At 43.5% G+C, this 18,928-nt stretch overlaps 1 pseudogene; it reads left to right on the forward strand.

Annotated features, from left to right (window-relative positions):
• Window positions 1-14,246, forward strand: part of LOC147731691 (cyclin-O protein B-like) — a 62,215-nt pseudogene extending 47,969 nt beyond the window's left edge.
• Window positions 14,247-18,928: the final 4,682 nt, after the last annotated feature.

Raw genomic sequence — 18,928 nt, forward strand, 5'->3', positions numbered from 1 at the left:
GCCACCCCTGGGGCTTAATGAGAAAAAAATGTACGGGGGCTCATAGCCCCCTCTGCCCCGGGGACCACCACCCCACTGGGGCTTTTAAAAGTAATGAGTGGGGGGGCTCAAAGGCCCCAAGGCCCCCAAAGTCCAGGAGACCGCCCCCCGGGGCTTCTTTGCATAAATATAATAACAAATAACCTGTGTGTGGGGCTTGAACCCCCCACACGCCCCGGGGCCTGCCACCTTCCCGGGGCTTTAATATTAAAAATAGGGGGGTCCGTGATGGACCCCCCAGCCCTGCGGACCACCACCCCCTGGGGCTTTATAAATGGTGCTAGGGGGCCCCCAGGGACCCCTTCAATACTGGGGGTCCCTGGGGGCCGACTAGCCCATCAGGACCCTCAAGGATGCACCAGGGGCTGCGTTGCAGAGAGGTGTTCTGAGGACACACCGCTTTTTACATCTCTCTGCAATGCAGCTCTGTGGAGCTCCATGGAGGTAGCTGGTGGGCTAGCTGCACATCAGGGGCCCTCAGGATTTAAGGGGAGGTAATCCCCCAACTTAAAACGTGCCACGGGGCACGTTTGCACAGTGGTGAAGGGAGGGGGTGGGGCCTGAGGTTATATGGCGCATAATGGCGGTACCTGGTGGGCTAGTTGGCCCCTAGGGACCCTAGGGATTGAGGAGGAATTAATTATCCAACTTAAAACGCGCCACAGGGCGTGTTTGCAGACATTTCAGCTCAGGGCCCGTCCCCATCTTTTACCATTGTGCAAATATTCCTCTAAAATCAGCTGAACTACGAACTACGAATTCCGATTTACTCACCTGTTATCAGGAGAGACCTCAGTGCTGCATCTTTGAGCCCAGTATTGATCCTGAAAAGTAATTCTAACCATACTTACCAGTAACTTGAATTTCCTTCCATAGGATATCATTGCCTGCTTTTTTCTGAAAAAGTTTCTAAGTGTTGATTTTTGAAAGGTACAAATATTCCTCTAAAATCAGCCGAACTACGAATTCCGATTTACTCACCTGTTATCAGGAGAGACCTCAGTGCTGCATCTTTGAGCCCAGTACTGATCCTGAAAAGTAATTCTAACCGTACTTACCAGTAACTTGAAAATCCTTACATAGGCTAACATTGACTGGTTTCACTTGGAAATTCTTCTAAGTGTGGGGTTTTAGACTTTACAAATATTCCTCTAAAGTCAGCCGAACTAAGAATTCAGATTTACTCACCTGTTATCAGGAGAGACCTCAGTGCTGCATCTTTGAGCCCAGTACTGATACTGAAAAGTAATTCTAACCGTACTTACCAGTAACTTGAATTTCCTTCCATAGAATATCATTGCCTGCTTTTTGCTGAAAAAGTTTCTAAGTGTTGATTTTTGAAACTTACAAATATTCTCTAAAAATCGTGCCAAAGATAAAAAGGTAATTACTTGCTTGTGTTAGATAGAGGTCCCAGTGCTGCACCTAGGAGTCCCGCACTGGATTACAAAAGTAACGTGAACATACTTTACCTGTAAATTGAATTTCCTTCCTTAGGATAACATTGGTTATTCCAACTGGAAAAAATTAAGAAAATAATATAAATATATTAAAATAAAAATATAAAACAAAAAAAATTCAGTTTCAATATTTTAAAAAAACATTATTTCCATTTATATTAAAAATATATAATGTAATTTAAAAAATGAAATATGTAAACATAAACAGTAATAAAAAATGGTAGAAAATCAGTATAAAAATACATATAACTATTATTACATTTAAAAATTATCATTTAAAAAACCTTCAAAATTCAATGAAAAAAATCATTGGTTTCAGATATGTTCTGGGTAGGAATTAGCATTCAAAAAACCTTAGAAATTCACTGAAAAAAATATAGGTTTCAGGTCTGTTATAAGTAGCTGGACATTTCACTCGTACAAAACCATTGAAATTGCTCCGTTATCGTTAGTTCTGCTACCAATAACTTGCGCGCCCGCAATCCACTGCTGATGATGTCACATATTACATCATTCATGACATGGTCAGTGACATCACTGATGACATCTCAAATTACACCACTGATGACATCATCCATGGTACAATAAGATACACCTTATCATACAGTAGTATAACCTTTCATCACTCACTGTAAAATACAGAGTACAATATTTGAATCCATTGAGACACCAATCCAAATTTCTACAATCCCACTCAGTGATTCCTAGATCTACACACACATCTAATAACTTACCTATAGATTCACTCATACATGCTGTCAATGATCAATAGAACACTATCAAATATACTTATACACCTATATTGACATTACACACCAACACACATTCTATTCACTTATGCAGTCATCCTACTCACTTCTGCAAACAATGGATCATACCTACATTTACTCAGCTACACACTTATACAAACACCACTGCATGTATTCATATAGATAGTAACTCATACTTAGTGTTTTATAAAATCACTATTACAAGTATACAGTTATCCATACAATCACTCATACAATCTTAGTCTTATGTACACTTATTTATATACAACAACTGACACATACACTGCCTTTTATTTTACTAGTTTGTTGGACATGTACCATTGAGAGATATATTTGCTCGTCACCACACCAATGCAGATATTCACTCACCCAAACAACTGTTATAACATGCAGTCTTAACCTCATATACCTACTGAATCAACTATTCAGGCATCTTTGGGCAGTCACACACCCACCAACGAACCACACACACATTCACTCTCCCATACAAATGCTCAGTTAACCAATCAATAACTAATATAGACTTTCACATAGATAGTAACCAACTGGTACAGCAGTTTACACAACAACTGACAAAGTGATACAGATATTCACACAGTTTAGTCACTATCCAATATATTTAGTGAGACACTATAAATTAGTCAAGTAAACAATCAACACACTGCTACTAAATCCTCCATTTATATATCCCCTCATTTTTCAATGCACATTGCTATATATATAATACATATTTAAATACCAAACCAAACCACATTCAATGGATGATGGAATCAGTGATGTCATCAGTGATATCATTTGTGATGTCATCAGTGATGTCATGAGTGATGGCACTGACGATATCATAAATGATGTAATATGCGACGTCTTCAGCAGTGGATTGCACGCGCACAAGTTATAGTTAGCAGAACTAACTATAACTAGGGAATTTCAATGGTTTTGTATGAGTGAAATGTCCAGCTAACTATAACAGCCCTGAAACCTATGTTTTTTTCAGTGAATATATATATATATATATATATATATAGAGAGAGAGAGAGATTGATAGATAGATAGATAGATAGACAGACAGACAGACAGACAGACAGACAGACAGACAGACAGACAGACAGACAGACAGACAGACAGACAGACAGACAGACAGACAGACAGACAGACAGACAGACAGACAGACAGATAGATAGATAGATAGATAGATAAGTACATATATATCCACAGTATGTGGTCATACAGTGAATTAAATAGAGAATTCAAAGGCCAATCATTTCCAGAAAGTAGACGGCCGGAGTGAAAGGGGGGCCATGCTAAGATTCCCCAAAGTCACTTTCCGTCAGCCTTTCCATGTCGGAAAGACTGACATGGAAAGGCTGTTGGAAACCAACATTGTAATCCCGACCGCGGAGCCAAAGCTGCCTCTGCAGTCATGCAAGGGATTACAATTCCGCTCCTCTTCTGATGGGCTCTGTGAGCCTGTCGGAAGAGGAGCAGAATCTCCCACGGATATCCCTCCAACCAATGTCATCATAATACGGCGGTCGGAGGGAAACCCTAGATGTAGGGCAGAAAGCCTATGACAGACGGTCGGATGGATTTCTGCCCAACATCCAAATTGGACCCATAGTGACTGCTTTCAGAAACTTTTATTACATTCTTTACTCGGCGGGAGTCATGGACTCCCTGTCGGCTGAAGACACTTTTCTCTCTCTCCTCTCCTCACATCATGCTTGATGGATGACCAACGAAATATTTTAGAACAAGACATAACAGAAGATGAAATATGACAGGTCATAAAGGGCCTCCCACATGATAAACCACAAGGGCTAGATGCCTAACTGGTGGAATACTTCAAAATCAATCAATCCCTGCTGGAACCTCTTCTCTGTAAAATGTATAATCCGAAGAGGTCCGCCACCCCTCCATGACGTCAATAAGGCCAAGATTGTTCCAATACCGAAACACAGAAAAGATCCCTTAGACTGTTCCAGCTATAGGCCCATTTCCATGTTATATACAGACATGAAAATATTGGTGAAATTACTAGCCAATTGCCTCCAGCACTTCCTACCAGCCCTGATACACCAGGTCCAAGTCGACTTCATACCCCATTGCTCCTTTATGTCATATCTTGGAATGCTGGTTCAGATTTGGTTAGTTCAGAACGAAAGTGAACATAAAGTAGCCCTGTCCCTAGATGTATAAAAATGGTTAGATAGGGTGGAACAGCCTTGTCTCGTCCTGCCACTTTGCACATGGCGATCGCTACTTACTAATGCTCCCATTACCATACACGAATACAACAGCTGTGGAAACTGAATCATTCACTCCTCCACAGAATTTGCGATTAGCAGCGGGATGAAGCAGGGGTGCCCACTCTTGCCATTGTTGTTTTCTCTAGCATATGAACCCCTGGCAATCACAATACTCGGGCTTTGGGCATCAATGGCTTCCACACAACAGCTGGGGAATAAAAAACCTTCTTATGTGCCAAATATATTCTAGTCACCATATCCAACCTGCAACTTATGTTCATGATCTCACAATTTGCTCCCTTCTTAGGCTATAGATGAAATTAGAGTAAATATGAGAACATGCCCTTCACACACCCCACAACGGTGGCAGCTATTCTTGACCACTCTTTCTAATGGTTCCAACACAATATGAAATACTTATTCTTTTACATGAACACCAGACTCCTCCATATAGTGGAGGACAACTTAAGTCACTATCTAAGGTCAAGGTGGGCCTGACCTGGTGGTGCAAACAAGATCTGTTTCTATGGGGCAGAGTGCAAGTGTATAAAATACATATTATACCTCACATTAACTACATATTATGAATTATGCCCCTAAAACCCAGAGAAACATGATTAAAGAACTCACAGCCATGATGAAATGATTCATTTGGGCAGTAAACAAACCCAGACCTAAACCTGACAAATTTCACACATAGAACACAACTTCATGGAGCACCAGCTGGCGTCCCTATAATACATTCTACATTCAGCTTTGGACACATCAAAGGGTGTCGATTGAAGACCCCACCTGGGCAGACTGCTGCCCCCTTTACCATTATAAACAGGTTCTAAAATCCCACAATCTTCCCACACCACTATAATAACTAGCGATATTTATTGCTAAAGAAGCATAGCGAATTTTTTTTATCGCCAAGCATCGCCGGATTTTATCGCAAAGATAACGTGCTATTAGCAACGTTTATCTCCAATGCGATAAAATAACCGGCGATAGCGGCGAAATGCGTGAATATCGCTGGAAATCCAGCGATATTCACGCATCATTGCCAATAGGGTCTTAGCCAGATTATCCACCTTCCCATTGGATATAATGGATAAGAACTGGTCTGAGCAGGCGTTACTTTTTTGCGATATTCGCGCCTAGTGTGAATTTTTTTATTGCTACACCTGCCTTGCTAATAGGCGATAGTGACTTTAGCAACTGCTTTCTGTCGCTAACAGGTTGGGTACGCCCACTATGCATGTCATTAGCGATAAATATTGCTGACTTGCAAAGCGGGCCCCAAACCACTCGCTATCACCTAAAAGCTGTCGCTAACGGATGTTAGCGACAGCTTGCTAATAGGGCAGTGAAATTATCGCTGCTTTGCGGCCAAAAAAGCTACGGTAATGCAGAGCAAAAGCGGTGACAATTTCATTTCGCCTGCCTTGATAATATGCCCCTAAATTCTAAGGGAAGACTGCTTCAACACAAAGGAATGCCCTTATGGAGTGATGGCACAATTCATATAGGGAACCAAGAACCCGTCTGGAGCCATTTCATAACTAGAAACGTCTGCACTATTGACCAAATCCTCCTCCAGGACTGGGTGAAAACCTTGGCAGAGGCCTGGTAAAACCTCCAACTCATGGGGAGCTATTTTGGGGATTTCAAATGACTACTGCACTCTACTCACTCACTAAGTCCGCCATTAATCAGATCCCTTCCGACTCTTCGACTCTTTGCTCCTGCCCTATCTCTCTAGGTGGGGGACATTTAAGGGAATTGTGTCAGGCCTATATAGCCTATATAAAATATTAATTAATAAGGATTTTTCAAACCTCATGATATGCAATTTTAAAGACTGGTAGACTGGCCGTCTACACCTTGGCAACCCCGGTAAAGGCTAATGACGACTCATGAAAAAAGCCTTGAGGGAGGTGCACCTGAAATGCAGCTGCTTTAAACTATTCCCAGGTGGAATTGGACTCTAGAATGCCTACATGACACGGGCCCCTACCTGAGGCAAAGTCCTGGAGATGCAGTTGTGACATTGTGCCTATTCTTGGGGAATGCTTGGCTCCAGGGCTGGACTGGCTACCGGGCGTTTTGGTGTGCTGCCGAGGTGAGGGCTAATTTCACTGCAGTGGGGGCTGATTTCGTTGATGGGGACCTGCGTGGGCTTCAAAATAAACAAAGGAAAATTAATGTTTGTCAGCACATGCAGGCCCCCATCAACGAAATCAGCCCCCAGCTCAGCAGCACACCAAAACGCCTGGTAGCCAGTCCGGCCCTGCTGGGCTGTATTATTTTATTGGTGAGCAATCCGGGGACACATGACGCACATTCAAGGACTTCAGGGTCGGCTCACAAGTCTGATGGGACTTCTGCATTTCACAGTGGACTATCAAGAGATCACACACCACATGTCCAGATGGTTTGCCGTGGCCCTAGCAATGGCCAAGCTTTGTATACTCCAGCTCTGAAGAACCCCACACAGCCCAAACATCCAAGAAATTTGCAAAGTCGCCATCTACAAACTGTTAATTTACAGGTTTAACCAACAATTAGAGAAATTTGATCCTAGGTGGGGACACTACTTGGAGACAAGCCTGATGTGAAGGCAGGGATGTCATAAATACCCACCTTCCCTCCTCCTATGTGCACATGACTACCAGTGGCTTCCTACTGGATATACTGGCTATGTGAATTATGAGCCAGCCTACTGGCTTATTACATGGGGGCTCACAACAGTCCCTTCTTTAACGTTCCCTATGCTTATCTTTTACTGAGTCCCAGAAGTAAGGAGCGGAATCCTATCCCAATTCAATTCACTTTGTACTATTTCTTTGGATTTTACGCCAATGTTTTTGTGTTGATATTCCTTGGAAGGATGTAAAGAGGATGACTTTAACCCATCCCCATGTGTCAGAGATGTATGCTCATTGTTTGACATCTTGTGGTTTGATGAATGGGTGCAGGTCAAGAAGCTGGATAAGCCTCTTCTGCTACGATATGCAAATCATGCTCTACTGATTTAGCACGTATCGCATTTCTATGAAATCTGCAAAAAAGAAAATCAATATCGCATGGGTAGAAAAGAAATAGTGCAGGACTTTTGAATTTCTCTTTTGTCAGATCCACAGAATGATGCAAACTCCTAGAATATATATTTATGTTGCATTATAGTAGCTATTGAGCATACGAATCGATCCCCTGGTACCCGAAGTAGTCACGTGACATGAAATAGGTGGCAGTGCCTGCCATTACACGCTCCATTTCCAAGTCAATGGGCCAGGCAATAGTCCAGGGATCTGAAACATTGGCATCGCCATGCCGCATCAAGAACACTGGGGCTCTGTCTGGGACAAACGACAATTTGTCATAAGCTAAAAGCCCTGAATGAGAGTTTCATTTCCCAATAGGGAATGATCTTGAGCACTAGAGCACCGAAATTCCTTATTTAAATGGAAAAACACTTCAGTGATCTGTTTTAATGGCTCTTTGTCTGTGACATACAAATCTATCTTTAAATTCACAACTAAAGCACATCAGCGCTGCAAGAGGAAATTGTCTCTGGGTTTTACAGGGTCAGCGTAGACAGTCCTATGGTAAGCAAAGCTGTCTGAACACGTAATCCCTTGAATCATTTTGACTAGTGTATGGCTGTAATTATACAGCACTAATAATATCAGTGGCGGCTGGCACAGGTAAACGCGGTGAGGCGGGGCAGGGCGCGGAAGCTGTCAAACGACAGAATAGGCATTATTTATTTATTTAATTATAGCTATTCCGTTGTCTGTCGACATCCCCCCTCCTAGCTTTCCCCACCGAGTTTACCTGTGCTGGCCGCTGGTGCTTAATATAATAAATTAGTCCCCCGTACCACTCAAAAAACCCTTCACACCCCTCGGATAGACAGGCATGCCACTATGCGTGGACTGCCCCAGAAGACCATCTATAAAACCATCTGACATCGCAACGACCTCAGAACAGAAATTCTTGGGAGTAGGACAAGGGGTGCCCGGGAGTCCAACTGCACCTTCAGAGGCTAATTCACCTCCTGTGAAAGACTAAGGGGCAGATTTACGAAGGCCTTGCGCCGCCTGTGCGTCATTTTTAACATGGGAAAAAGTGACGCACCGGCGGCGCAAGTCCTTCATAAATCTGCCCCTAAGTTTTCATTTCAGATGGTAGGGTTGTCATCAGTTTCAGATTACCAAAAAGCCAACGTAGGCACCGGCCCATGGGCTCCACTTCTTTCAGGAAATAATATTGATTTGATCTTGAAGGAAAATTACATCAAGTTTTCTTAAATATTGTTTCCAAAAGGTAGAAAAAAATTAATCAACTCAAAGAAACAAAATCTTTACATTGAACACTCTATTGTGATAATACTGTATCAATGTAATGTACCCATTGCCAACTTAATGTACAAAAACCAGATACATCAGATGAGAGTTTTCCTCATAAAAGCTTATCTTCTGACAGCTGTCAGTTTGTAAAAAAATCGGGTGCATTGGGTATTAAGACATTATTTGCGAGGGGCCCCAGAAAGTTCAACTGGCTAGGAGACTCCACATGGTTTAATTCGGCACTGGTGGACATTCACTAAGACGCTCTACTCAATGCAGGCGCGAACTGTGATAGTTTGCACTACTGTGAGGACAGCTATTTTTTTAATGTAATCAGGCGAACACCAAGTTAAGGGTGATCCCCTACACAAAGCAAGACAGCGTGCCGAAGCATAATTATGGCCCATCTCTTCTCCAACCTGAACTGTTTCTTCACTCAGGAAGCAGGAAGCACTATTTAAAATTAATTAACAGAGGGACACATTTTTGTCCCGCTGGCTCCAAACACAGACATGGAACCTGTCCCTGTTGGTGACTGGCAGACAACTCTTCCTCTGAAGCAGCACCTCACACAACTAAACGTCATATGAGGTGAAACCCCAAGAGGCAATGTGAGGAAATGTGGTGTATGCATGACCTTGGCTGCAACAAGAATATCTGCTGGGATTTAAAACATGTCCAAATGCCATGACAATAGGTGAATTTCACCTTAAGGAAATGCATCAATGTGTGTAAAAAAGTTTATAAAGTGAACCAATAGGAAAAATAGGAATGCTAGTTTTCTATTATAATCTGCCAAAACAGTTAGGGTGTGCAAAATGCACGTCAACTCCTTTTTCGTAAATAAGTAAAATGTTGGTAACATTACATTAAATGCAAATAAGTCACTTACTAGGTTTTTGCACAAAATCCAGCTATGTTTTTATTTTGATTGTGAAAGACGCATTTAGATTTTAAGCTAAAAAAAGATTTATGCAAAAAAATTAAAGAGCTGCTAACAGCACCCGCTTGTATTGTGTTTGTTGAAGTTGTTCCAGTGGTCCTGCAATAGTATGTTTGCAAGAACAGACTTTAAATTTTACGTGCTGAAGTCTAATGGCTTAGTTTTAGAATTTTGTGTAAGAAATGTGACGCCAAAGACAGAAATTACACAAGAATTTGACTGTTTAACAAGCACTTCACCATGGTCTATAAAATAGGTCCACACAGCTTGTAGCGTTTATGGACTGAGAAAAAGCTCCAGTTTCCATGGAGGAAGAAGTGGAAGAGCCAGTTGCATAATTAGACCTATTGCCGCCTAGGGTGGTCCCAAAGTTTGCCGCCTGGTGCAGGTAAGAGAGGGAGGGGTTGGTGGTCGACTGTCGACTTGTTCGGGGGTCGCTACGGTCGACAGACCACTTGTTCTCAGGGGAGGGGGGGGTGGTAGTCGACAGACGCGTTGCTCACCTCTGCCATCCCCAAAAAGAGTGCCACCTGGGGCAGTTCGCCCAATCCTCCCCCCTGCCCACCCTGATACTCCATTGGGAACGGATAAGGATACTGCTTGGACTCATACTCATAACCGAGCTCTGAAATTCGGTTTTCTGACCTGCCTGAGAAACAGTGAAGAACTCTTTCACTGTGGCACCTTGCTCCATGATCTCTTGGTTCTACAGTCTGAAAATCATTGACTGCATCATCCCTGTTAATGTTACCTGAAACCTCTCTAAAATCACCATGGGGAAAGCCTTACCTCATAAGAATCCTACAATAAGTCACAGATGGAAAAGGTACAATATTCTTTGGCTTTGCACAAGCTTCCACCTGCTCAGATCATTCTTTACTTCCAAGACCTCCCATCAGCAAGTTCCTGCAGAGTTTATTCAATCTAATGGGGAACACATTACCAGGGGTCACCCCTCCCACTTTTGCAGCAGTTCCTGTATGCCGTACTGCAATGCTGCAAACCATCTCAAATGCCCCTCTCCATCCAAAACCAAAGAAGACGACACCCTTCTCCCATTGTACAGAACCTGTGTAACCCTGGTCATAGTAAGCGTAGTGGGGCTACACGGAGTGCAACGGAGTTTAAAACAAACTCCACAGACTTCGCGTAGCTCTGCTATGCGACAGGCGCCTCCCACCCACCCTATGAACAATTGTTATACAAGCTTAAAAAAAACAATATTAAGTATTAAGGACGCCTTACCTGAGCTGAGGCGTCCCCGGGCTGCCCTCTTTCTCCATTTCGACTTCTTGAAGACAACTAAACATACGCGGGCTGGTCAACTCCGCTCTGCCGCGGAGTGTGCAGAGTTTGCCTACTCTGCCTATTTTGTGGAGTGCGGAGTAGGCAAAACTCTGCACACTCCGCTGGCGGAGCGGAGCTCTCCACCCACCCTTAAACCTGTGTGCCCTCCCCAGAGCCAGGGAAATGATCAACCCCTCCTCTGTGGTCACTTCAAATCAGTACTGGAGGCAGCTCCTCTCCCATTGGGATTGGTGTCTTCCTGGGGAATAAAGAAGAGCCTTGCCCTGCTAACATTTGCCTGTGACAGAGAAGGCCACTTTGAAGTTAATAAAGTTCCTGAGTGCAGCCCAGATGGTCATCCTGCAAGAGGAACAGAAAAATCTCCCCACATGACTTTTTTCTCCTCTGGACCTCATGCAAATTGACCTCCAGATGATTTAGACATGGAAAAGGTAACTTTCTAAAGTATATTTTCCTCAACAGTTATTACAAGTTCAATCTTACCATTAAATAGGATATGAAATAACTATGAAAAGGGTCTTTGAGTTATATTTTTCTCTAATCCCTAACCAAAATTTGCATTATTAAATGTAATAATCTAATCCAGTGCTTTCCTGTGGATCAGCCAGCGTTGCTACAGTAACAAGTCGAACACTGATTTAAGACTACCACATCCAGGCTATAATTTTAGACCTGCAGTCATATTTGCACTGTCACTGTATTGGGTGGCACAATGGGTACTGCAGTCAACTAGAGACAGATAACTTACATATCCTGGGTTACTTTGTACAACATACTAGGGATTTATAAGTTAGTTAAATATGCCACTTAGGATCATAACCAATTTCAACTTTAACACCAGGTTTTCCTTGTCCCCTTCTCCCTCGTCACTAATAAGATGTTACCATCTTGCCAGACAGAAAAAATAACAGGGGAATGCCAATAGATAGTGCCCCTCTCCCTACTGCTAGAAGCTACATAGGTAATTTCTACCTAGCATTTTGTCTGTTAATTTTTTCTGTCTTGCCAACTGTGTGAGAAGGATGAGGAAAGAGTAGCTCCTGTGGGAGTCAAGCTTCTCAATTCTGTTTGCTTAGACGGACGGCTTTCAAGGTGGGTGGAAAAATCAGCCATGTCTGTGATGCGTCTCCTGGCCTGCAGGGCCTGGTGGAAGACGTTGGCAGAGAAGGAAGAAGGACGCGATGCAAAGGCGCCATTGCTCCTTCCTAGTTCCAGGTTCTACGGTACATGCACAGTCTCAGCGCTGGGTGCGCATGTGTTTGCCGGGCTTTTTTCACCTGGTGATTTTGATGTGGACCGGGAGTATTAGAAAGTTGTAGAAACAGTAAATCTGCATAGCAGAGGTTGTATTGGTCATAACTCATTTGTTGTTGTTCGGACTTGAGTCTACAGAGTAGTGAAGGAGTGTGCTGGTTACATACAGGGCAGCTCCTCCTCCCACCTTTAACAGGGAGGAGTGGTGAGCACTTAGAAGTACACATGTAGGCACGCACACTTCTATTTCTCCAATCTACCCATCTGTGTTCACAGCCGGGTTGGAGAAATGCTGCAGGCTCCCAGGCAGTGTCTCATCTGCAGACCAGGCTGATCAGACCAATCCAGGCACTGCTCTCATAGCATTAGAGCAGCGTCTGGATTGGGTGGGCAGCTTGTGCCTTCTCAGAGACTGCTGGGATTGAAGGATTAGGCGGCCATCCGAAACGGAGGCAGCACTACAGAAAGGTGTTTTTTTTTAATCATTTTCCCCTAAATTTCCCATCTCCCCCACCCCCACCTGTCCCCCACCACCCCACCTGTCCCCCACCCTCCACTTTCATTTTGTGGCAACCACCACTAGTTATACAGTGGGACTTTGCTGCACACTGGTATAATGGGGAAATATTCAAGGAAGAGGCTTCATGTGGCGCTGTTTTCCTCATGGGAGTGTTCCTCTTCTTCTTCCCCACCTACAAAACTGTGCAGAGAGGGAGAGGAGGCCAGGATCAAGTGCCTCATTAAGGAAACCCTCGATAATCTCACCCCTGGTAAAGGGAAGAGGTGTGATAAGCTCCCTGTTTTACCCTCTGCATCTTCTTACACATAGGTAGAGTCTGCTAGCCTGGAGAAAATCAAGGAAAAATGTGTTTTGAAAGAATTATTGCCTGACTTGATTTTTCATTTTAAGAATTATATGGGGTTTCTGGAAGAGGAAACGCTAGAAAGTTCTGCTCCTGTGGACTTTCCAGTGCATCCTTAAATTTCTGAGGTCCTTCAAAGGGAGTATAAGGATCCTGATAACATTAGTCTTTCATGATTTATGGCTAAATTATATCCCTTAGCAAACACAGGATCAGCACATCAGCCGACGCACAGACAGCTTGCCGTTGCAGAGCAGCTAGGGTGACCTGCAGCGCTCTGATCTGCCCCTCTGTCGAGGAGGAGCAGGGCAGCCCCAGCAAGAGGCTCAAGAGTCTTGCAGCTCCCAAAGAGGTGATCCTGGAGGACAGGTCACAGAACCGTCCACCTCTCTGCAGAGGCCACAGCTCTAGAGGGAGCAGTGCTTCATGCTACGGAAGCAAAGGATCCTGTGGGACACAGACCCGCTGTTTGAGACAGCCCCCAAGCAGCGGGACATCTTTGGACTAAGGCAGCCCCATTGACTGCAGCAGCAGCACTGAGCCTGCGGTGATTGCCCCCCTGCGCCTGGTTGTACGTAACTTCAGGGACTATGGGTATCCATGCTACCTGCACCAGAGGGGCATGGAGAGAGACTTCCTGACCACCGACTGCCTAGCTTGGCTTCCACAGGTGAATTCCTAGTCTCGCTGCAAACTCAACAGTTGGCTCATCTTGGTGCACAAGCACTTCAACTTGGGCTTCGAGTCGCTATGTTTGGCCATCAACAACCTAAATTGCTTCATCTACTGCACCTCAGTGGCCTCTGGCTGCTTCTAGCTGGTGGGGGTGCATATAAACAGTTTAAAGTGTGCCCTCCACAGGTAAAGCATCTGGTGGCCCTCTGCTGTGGCACCTTCTCGCTTGAACACCTATGCATTCTGGAGTGCATCATCCTCCTCAAGCTGCACTTCCGCCTGGATGCCACCAGGTTACACTACTTCCTGGAACACTATACACACATTTGACTGTCACATAGAAAGTCTTAATTCATTGAACCTGCACGGCACCGGGAGGGACAAATCGCCCGACACAGCTCACCCTGAAGAAAGTGTGACTATAGGGAGTTGTCCTCGCTCCCCCGGCCATTCCAAGTTTTGATTTTTAATGAACTCGGTTTCCCTCGGAGAGCAAGTTACTCAACCACATTTTTACTGAGAATTTACTCAGAAGGGTATCCTCCCTCTACCCTTGGATCAAGGAGGTAGGGCTGGTACCCATGGGATCTTTCTTATGTGAGTCCTGATGAAAGCCGGGGTATTGTAGTTTGCCGGCTGAAACATGTCAACTTTTTGCAGAGTGGAAGAGTAGGTGACTCATTATAGCCTCCCCTACCACCATACACTGGTCTTCAAGTGACATTTTTACTCTGGACAGGGAATCTATGATTAAAGTTGGATTTGAGATTTCCCTTGGCCAGTTTTAAATTATTATTTTTGCACCTATGTTCACTTGTGATCCCATACTCTTTCTACTTACGTGTTGTATTGTCTTCCCTCTCCCTATTGCTCCACCTCCAGCGTTGGTCTGCAAGGAGGTGTCTTAGCAGCCCTATGATGAAGCATGACACAGGTCTCTGTGTGTGAGTGCAGTTTTAAAACCCTTGGGTGATTCCCCCAACCTTAGATCTCAGCGATCACTAGCACAAAGTACCCTTCTATTTTGGTGTATAAAGTCGTTGCAGGAGGTCGAAGTGTGGCATTATTTCCTCCTACCCCTTATCTTTAGTGTGTGGTGAGTTTTCACTTAACGCCAGAACCTTTGATACTAGAGTGGCAGAACTGAGTTAATTATTATGAGGCCTTTTTCGACAAACTTTGAATTGGAATTGTGTTTTGCAAAATGTTTTGCGCACCAACACAAATATGTTTTAAAATAACTGTTGGCATTTTTACAATTTGTAGTATTTCAATAATATATGTTTTTAGTTAAACACAGTGAATCCTGGATGAACCATTAAACTTAGAACATAATATCCTCTTCATGATATGCAGCAAAATCTATTACAATTGTTTCGTTTGTTGCTAGTCTTTTGGGTAGACCTTCATTCACAGAGGATGCAGTTATTAAGGATCCTACTGACAAAAAGATTGATGCAGCATTAAAGAAAGTGTATTCTGGTTCTCATTTGGCCCCATGGGTGGGCATGTATGGATCTTAGGTGGTGCAGTCTTTGACTTATGACCCAAAGGCACTTTTTAGGTCTTTGAATGATTTCTCAGATTGTTCTGGTCTCTTGGAACACATTGAATGACGAGTGGAATATATACTAGACATTTCTATTGATGTAGTGAGAGTTATGGCCATCTCTGGGGGGCATGTATTGCTGCAAGGAGATATTTGGTGTTAAAAAACTGGCGCACAGACTCGGCGCAAAGGGGCATCTGCTCTCTTTATGCCCTTTCAAGGTAACCAATTGTTTAGGGCAGGGCTTGAGGATAAGCTTCACAAGTTGTACAAGGAAAAGAAGCTTTGCTCTTTGTTAAAGTAACCGCACCAACACAAAGATGTTTTAAAATAACTTTTGGAATTTTTACAATTTGTAGTATTTCAATAATATTTGTATTTATTTAAACACAGTGGTTCCTGGATGAACCATTAAACTTAGAAAATAATATCCCCTTCATGATATGCAGCAAAATCTGCCAAATTCTGTTCCTATTGTTTCGTTTGTTGCTAGTCTTTTGGGTAGCACTTCATTCACAGGAGATGCAGTTGTTAAAGACCCTACTGACAAAAAGATTGATGCAGCATTAAAGAAAGTGTATTCTGGTTCTCATTTGGCCCTATGGGTGGGCATGTATGGATCTTAGGTGGTGGAGTCTTTGACTTCTGACCCAAAGGCACTTTTTAGGTCTTTGAATGATTTCTCAGATTGTTCTGGTCTCTTGGAACACATTGAATGACGAGTGGAATATATGTTAGATATTTCCATTGATGTAGTGAGAGCTATTGCTATCTCTGTGGGGGCATGTATTGCTGCAAGGAGATATTTGGTGTTGAAAGACTGGCGCACAGACTCGGTGCAAAGGGCCATCTGATCTCTGTATGCCTGTTCAATGTAACCAATTGTTTAGGGCAGTGCTTGAGGATAAGCTTCAGAAGTTGTTCAAGGAAAAGAAACATTGCTCTTTGTTAAAGTATGGGGAGTAACAAAAAGGAGAGTAAGGGATTGTATTCACCAAGTGTGAATGGAGATTACTCCTGTTCCTCTGGCTAAGGTATTCAATTAATAAAAGAAGGAGTATCACCATAGAGAATCATGGATTCTTAATGGGATGTGTGTTTGAAAAAGGAAAGAATTCATCCTTTTGTAAAACAAAACCCTCACTCACCAACCTAGTGGTGACATGCTTCATCATTGGGGTCCACCCTGATGACCGAGTGCCATCAGGGTGTGCTACGACACCTGGAGTACAGTGGAGCTGGTTTGCGAGTGTTAGGTGCAAAAAAATGTTAAAAATTGTCCTGGTTTAACTTAATAGGAAAATTTATTTTTATTCGTAAGTAACTGGACAATGTTAAAAAGAGTGTGGAGATACTTTGAGGGTAATTATGACCAAGTGTATCTCTGTGCGGTGGTCTTGTCTACATGTTTCAACCTATGTGTGGAAATTACCTTTTAGGGGGTGTAGACCGTCCATTCTCTTGCACCTTGGTCCTGAAGAAAACCTGGTAATTTCCACACATAGGTTGAAACATGTAGAATAGACCACCGCACAGAGATACTCTTGTTCATAATTACCCTCAAAGTATCTCCACACTCTTTTTAACATTGTCCAGTTACTTACGAATAAAAGTGTATTTTCCTATTAAGTTAAACCAGGACAATTTTTAACATTTTTTTGCACCTAACACTCACAAACCAGCTCCACTGTACTCCCGGTGTCGTAGCACACCCTGATGGCACTCGGTCATCAGGGTGGACCCCAATGATGAAGCATGTCACCACTAGGTTGGTGAGTGAGGTTTTTTTTACAAAAGGATGAATTCTTTCCTTTTTCAAACTCACAATACCATTAGGAATCCATGATTCTCTTTGATAAAGTAGCCTTCTGCAGGTAAGCAGTCTTTCAAAGCAAAATCTCCTTTTAGACTGTCGTCTTGTAGGTAACCACAACACTTGAAGTGAAGTTTAAATTCAAAAGAGGAAGTGATAAAAAGACAAAATCTTCCCCTAAATCTTTGTCCTGACTATATGGCGGCTGACCAGGAGTTTGTGGTCGGAGGCAGGTTCCATCACTTTCTCCAGGTATGGGAGGCATCTCCTTCTGATGCATGGGTTCTGCATATAATTCGAGAGGGGTACAAGATAGAATTTGCTTTACTCCAAGAGACTTGTGGGCCAGACCAACTCCATGGCCTGCCAACAATTAAAAGAGACTCATACTTTACCATGGAATAGATTCTCTTCTACAAAAGCATACAATCTCAGAGGTTATTGAGGGCAAGGGTTCTACCTCTAGTCTTTCTGGTGGAGAAGTCAATGGAGGGCTTTCACATGATGTTGGACCTATAGGTCCCCCAACAGGTTTGTAATAACTCTGCCCTTCAAGATAGAAAGACTTCAGAGGATAATTCTATTTGTGATCAAAGAACATTTCATATGGATCTACACCATTCCTATCATCATGTTTGGACCCATCAGGACCATCAGAAATGCCTCACCTTTTGCATCAGGAAGCAGCATTTTCAGTTCCAAGTGTTGCCTTTCAGGCTGAAGTCAGTGCCTTGCGTGTTCACAAAGTGGTGGGTCCCCTGGTGGCCCTGTTTTATCTACAGGGTATTCACCTGTTTCCTCATTTGGACAACTGGCTTATGCATGCCCCCACAAAGGGGCAATTGATGAACGATCTGGCATTGGTGTGTTCTCAGATACAGGATCATGGGTTTCTTCTCAATCAAGGGAAGTGCCAATTGATCCCTACGAGGATCTGGTTTTCATAGGGGTCAAGTTCTGCATAGATCTCAACAAAGTGGATGGATGGATGGCAGCGCGGCAGTTTTGAGGACCCTGTCCCGGACGGTAATCAATTGTCCTTCTCTGGCAGTGTGTCAAGGATTGAAGCTCCTGGGTCATATGGCAGTGGCATTCTTCACGGTACCCTGGGCTTGCTTTAATCTTCGCTCTCTGTGGTATCATCTGTGTTACTTTTGGGACCCAAAGTCACGGTACTTAGATGTGTTGGTCCCAGTGACACCAGAGACAATCAAGGTTTTAAAATGGTAGGATTTGCGAGTACCCCTGTCCAAGGCGGTGCTTTGCAGCAGGATCCTCCAAAGGTTCTCACAACAGATGCCAGTTCTTTCAGTTGGAGGGTTAGTTTGAGGGGTCTGGTAACTGCATATGAAAGTAGATTCTGAAAGAGAGAATATGTTCCTCCAATTGGAAGGTCTCATGACTGTACAGGGCTGTCATCGGGTTGAGGCAACATCTTGTTGGGTGCAAACTAGTGATCTAATCAGACAATCTGGTGGCAGTGGCATATTTAAAACGTCAGGGGGTGTACCTGGTCCAGTTCCTTGAATGCCATAGCTACCAGTCTTTTTCAGTAGGAAGAGATTCACTTACAATCTCTGGTAGTGGTCCATATATGGGGGTTGACAATGGAGAAGCCGATTCCCTTAGTCAGTCTTCCCCTCCTCCCAGGAGCTATCTTTGACCAAAGGT

This window comes from Lissotriton vulgaris, chromosome 2_1, assembly GCF_964263255.1.
Source record: "Lissotriton vulgaris chromosome 2_1, aLisVul1.2, whole genome shotgun sequence".
Taxonomy (NCBI): domain Eukaryota; kingdom Metazoa; phylum Chordata; class Amphibia; order Caudata; family Salamandridae; genus Lissotriton; species Lissotriton vulgaris.